Here is a 15,923-nt window from a genome sequence, read left to right on the forward strand (position 1 = left end):
CACAGGAAGTTATTTAAATTCTTAAATATACATGTCTATAGTTAAATGAACAATATTTGGGTAAATTAATATCAGAAAACAAACATTAATGATACATTAATAGCATCATTACTACTACTGTGTGCCAACATTTATACTCCAGATCAACTGCATGAAAGGGGATATCTTGTCCCTTAAACACAATATATTGAAATTTATTTTTCAAAAAATATGTACTTAAAACATCTGATATGGCTACATACAACTCTCATCTGGTCAACAGGTTGGGCAAAAATAATTGTTATTAAAAAAATTTTAAATCACAGAACAATAAGCAAACACACAAAGAGTAAACATAAAGCCACACACGTACACAATTTTTAAAATTCCCAACTCAACGGCAACAAAATTATAAGTTGTACATTATTAATCGTTTCACTTAATCCACAATATTTAGCATGTTCAATTATATCTTCATTGTGAAAACTAATAGTACTGCATAAAAATTAGTGTTTTTGCATGTTTTGAAATAAAATGTTTGTTACAGATTATAGATAATGTGGTCTACATAATTTTTATTAGTTTTTGTTTTCTAATTATTCCCATGCTTATTAAAAACTATAGTAAAAAAATCAACACTCAGACATTCAAATGTAGCAAAAAATATTTCAACATATATTCATAAATTTAGACATGAAATCAAAGCAACATTTGTTTGGGGTTTTATCTTAACCATAAGAATGTATATTTTGGTTTCATTCTCTTAGTAGATCACAAAAAAAGAGCAGAACTTCATTCCCTTTCCCCAGATTTCACTTCCTTTTATATGGTGTGACAGACAAATGACAAAATATATTGTCTTTTTCCTAAATTACTTTCTATTCAACAGTATTTCACCTATATTATAGGAATGGATATTTAGATCTATATTCAAAGGGACCCAAACTGTACATTGATCCCAGACAGAGACAAAAATTTTCCAAAAAGGTAGGTAATATTATAAACTCTCAAACCATCAATGACAATTCCAACAGCTAAATCCATAAAGAGTATGAAACATAGTCTTATAATTAAATAGTCAAAATTATTTTTTCTTTAAAAATATTAAATATTAATTGCTCTTTTGATTTTTAGTTTTACCTGAGATGATTTTCTCCTATGATCACTTTCTTCACTTCTCATATCCACTTTAAGTTTTTCCCTAAAACAACCACAAAAGGAGAAATGTCAGACAACTGCTGTCTAGGAGAAGCATCTGGGTGTATGGTGGGAATGAAGGTAGTCGATCGAGAAGAAAACACAATACCAAAATGGGCAAAACCTTTTAAAGTTTTTTTTTTTTTTAAAGGCTTGGAAGACTCATGGAGCCCCACCCAAGGCTACTCATATGACATATAATGTGGTTTCATAGTTTGCATTTATGCATTCATTTTGGTTGGTGTTGTTTTCACAGTAACAGTTTTGAAAGTGAAAGGAGGCATGGCTGTTAAAGAAGCGACTAGGTTTTGCACAATGAACTAGTGAAAGCTGAAAAGAGATTTGGATTTGGCATGGAGCTTAATAAGATAATTAAGAGTGTAGAGATTAATGGCTCCTAAAAATAACATTTAAAATAATGTTTTTCAACTAAAGGATCTTGAAACATGAAAACAGGTTTATAAATGTTAATTAAGCCTGTGAAAGTTGATGTTTCATTAGCTGAGGCAGCATAAAGGAACAAGAGCTATTTTTTAAATAATTAGTGAACAATAACCAATAAACTTAATAAAACATTTTATTTGAATGTTATCAGTATATAGGGTATTTGTAATTTCCCACAATTCTTTGTATAATGACAAAACAGAAGGTAGAATTCATCACCTCTGTAGTATTTTTCATTGTTTACCCTATATATTTCTATTATAATAAAATACGATTTTAAAAGCACAACAGTTTGCTTGAAGTTTATTCTTTTCACGGAAAATATTATAGCATCAATTCTTCACGTGCAAATTATAGTCTTTATAAACGCTCTATATTTCAAAAGCATTCTTTTTTTTAACAATTTAAAAACATGTTTAGAAACAGTTTTAATAAAACTTAAAATAGGTGCAATACATCGGCTAATCCTTTCCCACTGAATTAGGCAAAACTAGGTTTTTGTTACAAAATGCTTAAATTGCTCAGCAATTTACTAATACAAACACACAAAATAATTAGAATGCAATGCATTATATGCTGAGCCAATACATTGCTTTAAACGTAAAACAAGTTTGTGTGTACTTTTTCCGCTAAAGTACCTAATTGATATTTCTAACAGCTCTAAGACAAATGCTTCTTTTAAATATATTTTAAAGGTCAGTATTATTGTGGAACAAGCTCTTTTTCTACTTAGCAACTGAGAACATGATCTTTTCATCCTTATTTTTGTCACATGAAATCTTGGTAAGTAAATTAGATATAACTTCCCTCAAACTAAATTTCACTTATTAGAGAATTTTAACACACATTCTAATACAACCCTGTTTTAAGAGTTCAAAAAGTTTCTTCTTTCATATTTCAAATTATGAGTCACATCACATGAAAGATTTAGTTTCTTTACCAACTAGGGCTAAATGTTCACTTTTCTTGACAGCAAAAAGTAATACTGTACACAAAAAGCACAGATAACATATAAATGCTTTTCCAAAACTTCTATGTCTAACAAAAATTAAAACAGGTACCGTCTTTTTCATAGAGATTTCTCTAGTTTTGCTAAAGTTTCTATTCTACTCAGGATTAGAGCAAGAGAGCAAAAGGAAAAAGTTAATAAGAATAAAGTGGGAGATGAGTTATAAAAGAGTAAACTGAAAGTGCAAGGATCCCCTTTTATATAACAGTAGACTTAAAAAGAAACAACAAAAAAAAGTTATACCTGATACGAAAGGTGCGATTTCACCAAGTGCAATAAATTGCTTATTATGCCATATTTTTGCAATAATACAAATACAGAAGGCTCATTTGCTTATGCTGCCTTACAAAGCTGCTTTACAAAGCGCGATGTCTCTGTAGTTAAATACAAGCCAATGTTTGCCTTTTTTTTAGTTTGTTTTGGTTTGGATTTTTGTTTGTTTGTTTTTGTTTTTGAGCAGGAGCATCTCTCTCTCTCTCTCTTTTTTTTTTTTCAGCACTGTTGTATGGAGTAGGACAAACTCAGATTTTTTCTTCATGCCTCCTGATATTTCTTGGGAAAAAAAGAGGACCAGGGTGCTTGTCTTCTTTTTCTTCCTTCTCGGTATTGCAAGCACAAAGCACTGCGCAGAAGCTGCACCAATCCTTGCCGTCCCTGGCAGCAGAATGGTAGAAGGTGGGAGAGACCAGGAATCCTTCCAGGCTCTGCTGACTTTAGAAATGAGGATTGCACACGTTTGTCTCCTGAACCAAAAGGGTGAGAAGGCAGGGTGCCAGTTTGCTACACTGCTGCAATGATCTCACGCTCACTGCTGCTGCCGTCCTGTTTGCCCAGTTCAAATGCCTGTTCAGTACAAACCAAAAAAAAAAAAAAAAACTACTTGGATTCTTCAGCAAGCAAAAAGGGTATTAACATTAAAAAAAAAAAAAAAAAAAGAATCAGCAGTAAGAAAAGGCAAAAAACAAAAAGCACATACAATTTTAGGATTCACTTGTTATGCCTCAATATTCTGTTTATATGTTCTTTCTTTCTCCCCCCCCCCCACCCCCATTTAGAGATAAGCAGCAGAATTTATCAGGCGTGAAAGGGACAGCCTCCTGGTGGCCTGCCAAAAACCCAGAATAAAGGCGAAGTTGTGCTTCAAAGCTCAGTCGCTTGCTGAGTCTGGCTAAAGTCAAGTATTAAGATCCACCATTTTCTGAGCCATGCTAAAAAAGAAGAAAAAAGTCAGGACGGTTCCTGCTTTCCAAGTCTCCGTTGGCACCATCACAAAATCTCAGTCGTAAGGTCACATGATCCTCTGCCAAATGTAGAGTGCATTCCCATCAACCATTCTGCTGATACTGCGAAGGCAGCTATTGTCTCGTTTAGACCCAAAGTTCAGCCCACTCTTCATTGAATTAGCTGAAAAACGCATCACCTTTGGGGGCTGGGAGTCATGGAAACGTCTACCTGGCAAGCTGCCCACTTTTTCTGCCCATCAACCAGAGATGGAATTGTGCTGCCTAATGCAATGATGACTTGGAATGTGAAGAGTCGTCCAAAGTGAATCTGATTCTTGCAACGCCTGCTCCAGTTTGCACGGAAAACTCTGGCTTCTTGTAGTTAGGAGGGAGGAGGGGAATCTTTCCTACTAAATGTAGCAAATAAAGGTCTGAACATGCCTACTCTGCAACTTTATTTCACAACACACCCAAGTGGTTCTCAAATGAAAAGACTGAAGTCTCTGCAAGTTTTTCGAGTTAAAGGCATCCCTTCCTCAGGCTCCTTTTTCCTTAAGAGTGCATGCAACAAGCCCAGGACATTCGTTTCAGTCCCTCACGTGAAGACTTACAATCTCTGAGTTTCGTCTTGCTTTTTATTACTTTCTGATTTTATCTGGCACCAGTTTTATACTACATGGTCACAAAATCCACTAGCAACAGTGGGAACGCATTATTGCCGCAGTCTCCATCAAAGTGGTCCCCTGAGGGAGCCAGTTGTCTCTTCGACCACACAGACCACTGCAACTGGGTCCTGTGATAATCCTTCACAGCACCTAGCACAGCTGCTGTGCAAGTTTGCCGAGTCTGACTCATGTAAGGAGTGCTCTTTCTGTTCCTTCACCAGCTACAGTTTTCCTGTATGGTATGAAAGATGCCTTTGAAAGATGCAGGAAATATATCAACAGCTCTTAGGCAATAAAATGAAATGGTTCCCTCTCCCTGGTGAATTTCCAATCTAGCGGGCGACGAAAGTTCCCGTGGACAAACATTTCCATACTTTCTAACAAAAGTACAGTGAATTAAATCTTTCTCCATTTCCTTAAGCAGAATCTTAAAGCCAAACAAAGCAAGTCTTATTAGTATTTAAACCAAACATACTCAGTAGTACTGAAAAGAATCATGTTCTACCCGCATTTAAAAGTGTTTCAATTTTTCAATTAATGAGAGGATCTTTAGAACTCTGTTACCAACATTTTCAAATTATATTCAGTGCCTTACAAAACTACAGACCAATGTTATGCCTCCTCCATGTAGGCACCCCTACCCCGATGCACACACACACTTCACAATACCTGAAAAATATTTTAAAAAATTATCAAACCACGACTTGCCTAATAAAAGAAAATCATCCAAAAAAAAAAGCACAAGTGATCTAGGAAATACCCTGAAAAAGGTATGCATTTTTTTGAGTCATGGTCTTTGGGTCACCTTCTTAAGGAATCGTAGCAATGAATATGTACACACACATGCATGGGAACCATTCTGGTGTCCTCCTCATTTGTAATTCAGAACACAAACAATTGTAAACCATAAAACAAAAGCTTACACATGCTGAATTTAAAAATGCTTTTTTTCTAGATTGCAAAATTCTGGACAAATTTTGCTAATGTCCTAAGTACATGCTTTAGAGTGCCGGATGGAGAATTGAGCATGGCAGACACATGTGCCCCATGCTTCAGCATAGTAAGAAGAAAGTAGACAAGCCCTCATAGAAAGAAAACAGTTAAATTTTGAGTTCTCATTCATTTATTCAATAGATATTATTAAGTAGTATTATATGGCCAGGCCTTGTGGTAGACATAGGGGAGCAGCAATGAATCAAATGGGCACGCCCCCAAGTAGGAGTCTTTCAGTAAGAACTTTCAAGTGAGAAAAGCTCACATCTGAACAGAAGTGTTGTAGATCCTAAAGGAGCATTATTGCTAGTCAAGAAACAAAGTGACAGGAATAGGAAAGTGGAATGAAATGGATATAAAAAATAGCTTATAGATAGAGATACTTTGTCATCTGCTATTTAAAATTTACTCCTTTTAATGCAAAATACAATTAGAACTTTTTTACAATTCTGCCTGATTCCTTAGAGAACCTCATTTGAAAAGTATATATTGACACCTCAACTGAAAAAACAAAAACAGAAGATGTGGCAGATATTCACTTCCAGGCAGATGGAGTAGTTTATCCTAAATTCTGCTGCTAGGTACAATGAAAAAACCTGGACATTGTCTATAAAACAAAGGTAAAAAGACTCTCAAAGATGGAGAAAAGATAGTCCAGTTAGGGACCCTAGGACCCAAGGGACAACTGATGGCGAGTTCCCTGCATTTTAATTTTGCTTCATATCCAAAACTCGAGGCTGAGGAAGCCTGCAACCCAGAGACACCAACTGGTGCAATCCCGAAATTTCCCAACAAAAACTTGTTCTCTACAGTCAAAATCAGAAAAGCAGTAGGCTGAAAAGACAGAAAGCACAGGGACAATACCACTTTGCTCTCATCAAACGCCACACACCCACCCCATGCCTGCAAAGGCAGAGTTGGGGGGCAGGGGCTAGTGCCAAACTTGTGAGGCTAGAACAAAGTACCCCAAACAACTCCTCCCTGCTAACCCCAGGGCAGTGTAGGAATGTCTGAATAGGAAATTTGGATTTTCATCCTTGTCAGGGAATAATGAGGACTCTTCCTCCCAAATACAGTCTCAATGGAGACTCATAAAGAGGCTGAACACCCACCCAAACCCAAAAGTAATGATTCAAGCTTCTTCTTCCTGCTAAGGGGATGTCAGACAAAGGATACCTAGCGGAGAGTCAGGACATTAGAAACTTCCCAGCAGTCACAAGGCCACCCCACCACCCCTCAACCTGTAAGCCGGAAAAGGCACAAAGGGAACAATTAAAAAAACCTCTCCAAATTTCCCCGGCCAGGAGGGTATCATTGGAGGCCTGCTGGGGAAGAGGAATACTTAACCCCTCCCTGAAGCAAAAAGTTAGGTGTCATTGGTGGCCACAGGGTGCCTGTACTTCTACCTAAACCTGAAAGTGTACCCCCTTTTTCCTGTTGGATTAGTGTCAGGGGGAAGCTAGCTTAAATAGAAGCTTTAAATAAGATCCAGAGACTCATAACATGACATCCAAATGTCCAGGCTTCAGCTGGAAAGATCTTGCACACAGAGAAGCAGGATGATCTCAAGCTGAATATAATAAGACAATCAATGCACATGAACACCAGGATAACAGAGATACCACAATTACCATGCAAAGATTCTAAAGTAGCCATCATAAAAATGCCTCAGTGAGCAATTATGAACATGGTTGAAATAAACTTAAAAAAAGTCTTAGCAAATAAATGTAAGATATAAAAGTAATCAGATGGAAATTTTTGAACTAGAAAATACAATGTGTGTGTATTAAGTCGCCATGGTTGTGTCTGACTTTTTGCGACCCCGTGGACTATAGCTTCCTCTGTCCATGGGATTCTCCAGGCAAGAATCCTGGAGTGGGTTGCTGTGTCCTCTTCCAGGGGATCTTTCTAACCCAGGGATAGAACCCACATCTCATGTCTCCTGCATTGGCAAGTGGTTGGTGCACTAGCACCAGCTGGGAAGCCCGGGACATACAATAGCTGGCGTAAAGAACAAATGGAGAGGGCAGAGGAAAGAATCAGTAACCTGGAAGCGAGAACAAAAGAAATCACCTAATCTGAACCCCACAGAGAAAATACACTTAAAAAGAAATTAGGTGATAGAGCCTTATGCAACTATGAAACTATAAGAAAAGAAAAAATATTTATGCCACTGAAATCCCAGAAAGAAAGGATATAGAGGGCAATGTACAAAACATGCTCAAAGAATTAACGACTGGAAACTCCCCAAATTTAGCAGAAGTCACACAGATTCAAGACGATTATCAAACCACAAGCAGGAAATACCCAAAGAAATCCACACCAAAGCACATCTTAGTCAAACCTCTAAAAACTAAAGACAAAGAAAAAAATGTTGAAAACAGCAAGAGAAAAACATGACCTTACGTATAAAGGAAAAAAAAAAAATTCTGACAAGTGAGTTACTCATCAGAAACCATGGTGGCCAAGATGAAGGGAACAATATTTTTAATGGCTGAAAGAAAAGAACTGTTAACCCAGAATCCTGTATCTATGGAAAATATCCTCTAGGATTTAAGGGCAAATCAAACCAGTATCTGACAAAGGGGCACTAAGATAATTTTCAACAGTAAATCTACCCTAAAAGAATGGTTAAGGAAGTTGTCTAAACAGAAAGGAAATGATAAAAGAAGAAACTTGGCAAAACTTTAGAAAGGAAGAAAGAATCCAGCAACAAAAATATGAGTAAAAATAATAGACTTTCCTTCTTTGGAGTTCTCTAAGTTATGGTTGATGGCGAAAATAAAAATTTATCACCGTCTGATGTGATTCTAAATGCAGGTGGAAAAAATATTCAAAATAATTATATTATAAATGGATAAGGATAAAGGTACCAAAAAGCAAGTAAAATTTACATACTTCATCTGAATAGGCAAATGAAGACACTAGTGGACTCTGATAAGTTATGTATATATAATTTAATATATAAAACAACCACAAAAAATGCACAAGCAGATATACAGAAAAACACTAGGTAAGTAAAAATTCTAAAAATTTTTCAAGTAACCCACAGGAAGGTAGGAGAAATAAAACAGAAAATATAGAAAACAAAGGACGAAACATCAAGCTTTAAGTATAACATATCTATAAATAAATTAAATCTAAATTGTCTGAATATACCAATTAAAGTGCAGAGATCTACACAATGGAGTGGGAAAAAAAAAATCACAGCTTAGTTATATGCTATCCACAAGAAATTCATACCTAATAACATATACAGCTTGAAAGTAAAATGATGGACACAATATATATCTCATGCAAACATTAATCAAAGAAAATAATATTAATATCAAAAACAAAAAAACTTCAATAAAATTACCAGAGACAACAACATAAAATGCTTTAAAAAAAGACATAGCAACTCTGAGTGTGTATATTTCAAACAAAAGAGATGCAAATTGTGTAGCATGAAAACTGGCAAAATAGAAGAGAAAAACAGACAAACCCATGATTGATGTTGTAGACTTCAACACACCTCTTTCAACAATTGTTAGAACAACTAGATGGAAAATTAGCACAGATACAGAATTCATCATCATCAAACAACAGAGTCTAATTGACATTTTTAGAGCATATCATCATACAGTAGAATAATACACATTATTTTCAAGTCCCCCAAAACATATACCAAGACAGACCATATCCTGGCCCATAAGGTAAATGTGAACAAATCAAGAATAAGTGAAATCATATCTTGTATGTTTTCTGACTGCAATAGAATCAAACTAGAAACTAATAGGAAAAAGAGAAGATAACTTGGCAAACCTCCAGGAAGACTAACAAAAAAGACAGAAGACACAAATTATAAGTTTCTGTAATGAAATAGGATGTATCACTACAGAACCTTGTAGATATCTAAAAACAATAATGAAAAACTACAAACACAGAACCTAGACAAATTAGATAAAATGGACCAATTCTCCAAAATCATAAATTACAACTCACTCAATATAAACTAGATCATTTGAATAGGCCTAGATGACACCACCCTTATGGCAGAAAGTGAAGAGGAACTAAAAAGCCTCTTGATGAAAGTGAAAGAGGAGAGTGAAAAAGTTGGCTTAAAGCTCAACATTCAGAAAATGAAGATCATGGCATCTGGTCCCATCACTTCATGGGAAATAGATGGGGAAACAGTGTCAGACTTTATTTTTGTGGGCTCCAAAATCACTGCAGATGGTGACTGCAGCCATGAAATTAAAAGACGCTTACTCCTTGGAAGGAAAGTTATGACCAACCTAGACAGCATATTAAAAAGCAGAGATATTACTTTGCCAGCAAAGGTCCTTCTAGTCAAGGCTATGGTTTTTCCAGTGGTCATGTATGGATGTGAGAGTTGGACTGTGAAGAAAGCTGAGCGCCGAAGAATTGATGCTTTTGAACTGTGGTGTTGGAGAAGACTCTTGAGAGTCCCTTGGACTGCAAGGAGATCCAACCAGTCCATGCTAAAGGAGACCAGTCCCGGGTGTTCATTGAAAGGACTGATGCTGAGACTGAAACTCCAATATTTTGGCCACCTCCTGTGAAGAGCTAACTCACTGGATAAGACTCTGATGCTGGGAGGGATTGGGGACAGGAGGAGAAGGGGATGACAGAGGATGAGATGGCTGGATGGCATCACCGACTCGATGGACATGAGTTTGAAAGAACTCCGGGAGTTGGTGATGGACAGGGAGGCCTGGCGTGCTGCAATTCATGGGGTTGCAAAGAGATGGACACGACTGAGCGACTGAACTGAACTGAACTGAACTGAACAGCTATATTTAAAAATCACCTTAATAATTAAAAACTCCCTCAAAAAGAAATCTATGGTCTTAGACAGTTATATTGAATAATTCTAACATATTTAAAGCAGATTTAATGCAAAGTCTACACATTTTTTTGAGAAAATAAAAAAGGAAACAATTTCCAATTTATTTTTTTGAAACTAATATCTTGATAACAACACCAGACAAAGACAGTAGGAAAAAAGTATAGACCAATCCCTTCAGAAAATAGACTTCAAAATTTTTAATAAAATATTAACAAATAGAATTCAGCAACATATAAAAGGACTTATATACTACAACAGTAGAGGGTTATTCCAGGGATTCAAGGCTAGTTCAATATTCTAAAATGAATATAATGTATCATATTAACAGGCTAAAAAAACCACATGAATATATGAATGGGTGTTGAATAAGCATTTGAAAAGATCAGCCGCCATTCATGATTGAAAATGCTCTTACAACTAGGAATAAAGGGAATTTCCTCAATTTCATGAAGATCTTCTACCAAAAAACCCTATGGTCAACATTATACTTAAAGGAAAAGACTAAATGCTGTTCATTAAAATCAGCAATAAGGTAAGAATGTTCACTCTCACTATTCTTATTTAACTTAATATGCAAGTTCTATTCTAGCTAGGGTAACAAAGTACTAAAAAAAAGAAAATGAAAGATAAAAATACAAATACAATGCTAATAAAAATCACTCAAAATGACATACTTAGGTATAGATCTAAATATAAATGTAAAAAACTTGAATACTGAATATTATACAAATCCTGAGGAGAGAAACTGAAGAGACTGGAAGAAACATGTGTTCACAGATTCCAAGTCTCAACATAGTTGAGATGTCAATTCTTCCCAAATTGATATATAGGTTTAATGTAATCCTCTATCAAAATCCCAGCAAGCGTTTTTTTGTAGAAACAGATAAAATTATTCCAAACTTCATATGGACTTGCAAAGGAACTAGAATACTTAAAACAATGTTGGAAAAATATATTGCGAAGATTATCCAATTTCAAAACTCACTCTATAATAGTATATTTCTTAATATTAAGTATAAGATTATATATATAATAATATGTTTATAATAAATACAGTATTAGATTCCTATTTGATGACAATCAAGACTGTGTGGCATTGGTGAAGGAACAGACACATCAATCAATGAAACAGAACAGGGAATATAAAAATAGACCCACACATATGTGCCTAATTGATTTTTGAAAAAGACACAAAAACAAACTCAATGGAGAAAAAATAATCTTTTCAACAAATGATACTGGAGTAATTAAACATCTACCAACCAAGAAAAAAGAGTAATATATATCCTGCTGCTGCTGCTGCTAAGTCGCTTCAGTCGTGTCTGACTCTGTGCGACCCCAGAGGCGGCAGCCCACCAGGCTCCCCTATCCCCAGGATTCTCCAGGCAAGAACACTGGAGTGGGTTGCCCTTTCCTTCTCCAATGCATGAAAGTGAAAAGTGAAAGTCAAGTCGTTCAGTCGACTCTTTGCGACCCCATGGACTGCAGCCTACCAGGCTCCTCTGTCCATGGGATTTTCCAGGCAAGATATTAACTCAAAATTTTAAAAATTAACTTCTGTATTTAAAATTTTATTTCATTTTTTATTTTTTATTATTCATATTATTTTAATTTTAATTAATTAAAATTACTTAAAATACTTAAAAATTAACTTAAACATAAATATAACATTACAATCGTCTCAAAAATAACATAGGACAAATTCTACGGGATCTGAGGCTAGGCAAAATGTTCCTAAAATTGACACCAAAATCACAAACCATAAAGAAAAATGGTAAATTAGTCTTCATCAAAGTTAAAATCTTTTGCTCCATAAAAATTTCCATTAAGAGGATGAAAAGACAAGCTACAGATTTAAAGGAAATATTTTCAAACCTCATATCTGACAATCAGTATCTAGTAAATATGGTGCTAGTGGTAAAGAACCTCCCTGCCAATGCCAGAGACATGAAAGATGCCGGTTCAACTGATCTCTGGGTCAGGAAGATCCCCTGGAGGAGGGAATTGGCAATCCACTCCAATATTCTTTGCTGGAGAATCCCACTGCCAGAGGTGCCTGGCAGGCTGCAGTCCTTAGGGTCACACAGAGTTGAACAATATGGAAGCAACTTAGTCCACACACATGCAAATATAAAGAGCCTTCACAACTCAACAGGAAAAAAACCAAACAATCCAAATGGAAATGGGTGAAACAATGAAGAGACATTTCATCCAAGAGGATACACAGATGGCAAATAAGCACATTAAAGATGTTGAACATTATTAGTCATTAGGAAATGCAAATTAAAACCACTATGAGATGTTACTACACTTCTCTTAGAAAATCTCAAACTAAAAAAATTAGTGAGTACACTAAACATTGGTGAGGATATTGGATCATTCCTATTATTGCTGATGGGAATTTAAAATGGTGCAGTTAGTCTGGAAAACAGTTTGGCACATTCTTTTAAAACTAAACATATGTTTACCATACGACCCAGCAATTTTCCTCTTGGGCATTTATCCCAAAGAAATGAAAATTTATACTCATGCAGAAACCTGTATATGAATGTTTATAGCCATTTTTTTTTCTTCCATAATAACTCAAAGCTAGAAATAACCCAGGTGTTCTTCAGTTGATAAGGGGTCAAACAGATAAACCCATACCATGGGTTTTACCATGGGATACTCCTCAGCAATAGACAGGAACTAACTATTCACACACAACAACGTGGATGATTTCTTGAGACTTATGCTGAATGAAAAAAGTCCCTCCCCAAAGGTTCTGTTCTTTATGATTGCATCTCTAAAATTTTGGAATGATAAAATTATAGAAATGGAAAATGGAAGGGGTTAAGGTAGGGGGAAAGTGGGAGGCAACCAGGAGTGGGTATAAAAGGGCAACAAGAAGAATCCTGTAAGATGAGAATATTCTGTATTAACTGTATTCAGGTTAATATCTAGATTGTGATTTCATATTATTATTTTCAACTGGTAACTGAGTAAGTAATACATGGTATCCCTTTGTTTTATGTCTTAGGGCTACATGTAAGTTATCTCAAAATAAAGTTTATTATTTTTTTTAAATTAACAAATGCATCAAGGAAACTGTTTTTACAGTATTTTGCATTTTGTGTTATTGTAAAGAAAATGCTCATGGAAAAATCTGAACAAACTGACTGCTTATTGGTTTATTTAGACTTGAAATGCCAAAGTGTTATTCAGTAAACAGTGATTTGACTAGCTAGGAAAATCTGCTTGGGAAATGCTTTGAATCAGAGGTCAGCAGACTTTTCTGTAAAGGGCTAGATAATAAATGCCTTAAGTATTGCATGTCATATGGTCTTTGTTATAACTGCTTGATTCTGCTATTGTAGTATAGTCCAGACAACACATAAATTAAAGAAAGGGGCAATGTTCCAATAAAATTTTATCATGGACAACACAATTTTAATTTATCAATTTTCATATATAAAATATATTTATTTTTTCAAACATGTACAAATGTAAAAACTATTTTTAGCAAGTATACTGTACAGAAACAGGTCCTGGATTTGAGCTGCCAGCTACAGCTTGCTGACCTCTGAGCTAAATTACAATTTTTGAAATTTTCTCTTGTCTCATTTCCATTTTGTTTCCTTTTTATTTTCTTCTTGAACATTTTCTAAATTTCAAAAGATACTAACTGCTCCCACTTAGGAATTTCCATTCACTGTCCCTTCATTTACGTTTTCCTTTCTTGTGTTATCAAAGAATACAAACAGAAGTTTTGGGTATCCTGCATTGCAGGCAGATTCTTTATCATCTGAGCCACCAGGGAAGCCCATTAAAATGTGGAACTTGGGACAAAGTAGAAAATTGGATAAATTTTTCTTCCCTATGATACCTTTTGCTTACTTTTTTTCATAAATTTAGTGAGAAACATTGTATTTAGTTGCGTTGAGCACCTTCAGCTCATGCAACAAATTCTGATTAATTCTCTTTTCATTTTTATTCTGTTACAAATATTTTCTAATTTTCCTTGTTATGGCTTCTTAGATACACCCATCATTTAAAAGAGGATGTTTAATTTCCAAATACATGGGGTTTTAAGTATCTTTGTTATTAATTTCTCATTTTGTTATTAATTTCTCATTTAAATGCTTTATTCTCTGCAATTACCCTCCATGTTTTTTCAATCTTTAAACTTTATTAGGGTTTTCAACAGCTAACTTAAAGGTCTGTCTTGGTAAATACCACGTTGCACTTGAAAATAAGTGGGTTATTTTCAAATATCTTTTGATATTGATTTCTAACATAATTCCACAGTGATAAGAGAACAGACTCTATATGATTTCAATACCTTAGACCATGAAATTTTGGCACCTTGTTTTATGTCTCTGGATATGTTCCAGTGTCTCCTCGTTTATAGTCTATGGGACCTTGAATAGAATTTGTATCCTGCTATTGTGTGAATGGGCTTCCCTAGTAGCTTAGATGGTAAAGAATCTGCCTGCAATCCAGGATACCTGGGATCGATGCCTAGGCTGGGAAGATCCTCTGGAGAAGGGCATTGTGTGAAAATTGTATAAATCTTAATTATGTTGAATTAATTCATAGTGCTTCTATGGAATTCTCCAGACAAGAATACTGGAGTGGGTTGCCATTTCCTTCTCCAGGGTATCTTCCCAACCCAGGGATTGAACCCTTGTCTTTTACCTCTCCTGCATTGGCAATGGGTTCTTTACCACTAGCGCCACCTGGGAAACCCACAAAACAATCCATGTATCAAAGTGGTACATCTTTGGGCAAATCTGTTCTGAACTCCTGCACAAATAATACCTGTACCACAACATACCACACTATTTCTTATAGTCTTTTTCTTTATGTTCTTTTTTTTTTAACTTCTAGTCTACATAGATTTGAATCTTTTAAATAATTTCTTTCATATAATTTCCTAAAATGACTCAAGGCCATTTCAGCAAAGATGATCTGTAAAATGAAGTGCTTTTTCTCATGAAATTTATTGTTATTATTTTCTTTTTTAGTTTTTTTTTTTAATTATGAATGTATAATAACACATCTACAGGAGACTTGGAAAATATGAAACAAAGTTACATAGAGTTCTATAATGTATTACAATTTTTTTTTAAATAGACATAAAGATTTTTAGTTGAAGGTTAAATATAATACTCTCAGAATTAATAGAATGAATAGACAGAAGAGTAGAAGGATATAGTAGACCTGAAAATTAATGGCAACTGAGAACCGAAGTCTCAAGAGAAACCTCGAAGAATTTAAATTAAGGATTTGTCCAAGAAAATAGAGATTTTTACCGGAGATACATTTCATCTTAGCGGCCCCACCTTATATGGCAGACTAAACATTAAATTGAGAGTGAAAGTGAAGTCACTCAGTCGTGTCCGACTCTTTGCAACCCCACGGACTGTAGCCTATCAGGCTCCTCCGTCCACGGAATTTTCCAGGTAAGAGTACTGGAGTGGGTTGCCATTTCCTACTCCACAGGATCATCCCAACCCAGGGATCGAACCCGGGCCTCCCACATTGCGGGCAGACGCTTTACCATCTGAGCCACCAGGGAA

General features: G+C 35.4%; 2 long non-coding RNA genes across 4 annotated transcripts in view; one reads left to right on the top strand and one right to left on the bottom strand.

The window, feature by feature from the left end:
- Nucleotides 1–15,923, bottom strand: part of LOC113895402 — a 675,663-nt gene that overhangs the window by 57,519 nt on the left and 602,221 nt on the right. For all 3 annotated transcript variants that reach the window (XR_003511837.1, XR_003511839.1, XR_003511834.1), the window contains one exon: nucleotides 1,120–3,472. This is a non-coding gene — a long non-coding RNA (uncharacterized LOC113895402). The remainder of the gene's footprint in view (nucleotides 1–1,119; nucleotides 3,473–15,923) is intronic.
- Nucleotides 3,285–4,351, top strand: LOC113895574. The gene is made up of 2 exons (XR_003511884.1): nucleotides 3,285–3,385; nucleotides 3,685–4,351. It is a non-coding gene; the product is annotated as an uncharacterized LOC113895574 (long non-coding RNA).

Source organism: Bos indicus x Bos taurus, chromosome 1 (assembly GCF_003369695.1).
Source record: "Bos indicus x Bos taurus breed Angus x Brahman F1 hybrid chromosome 1, Bos_hybrid_MaternalHap_v2.0, whole genome shotgun sequence".
Classification (NCBI taxonomy): domain Eukaryota; kingdom Metazoa; phylum Chordata; class Mammalia; order Artiodactyla; family Bovidae; genus Bos; species Bos indicus x Bos taurus.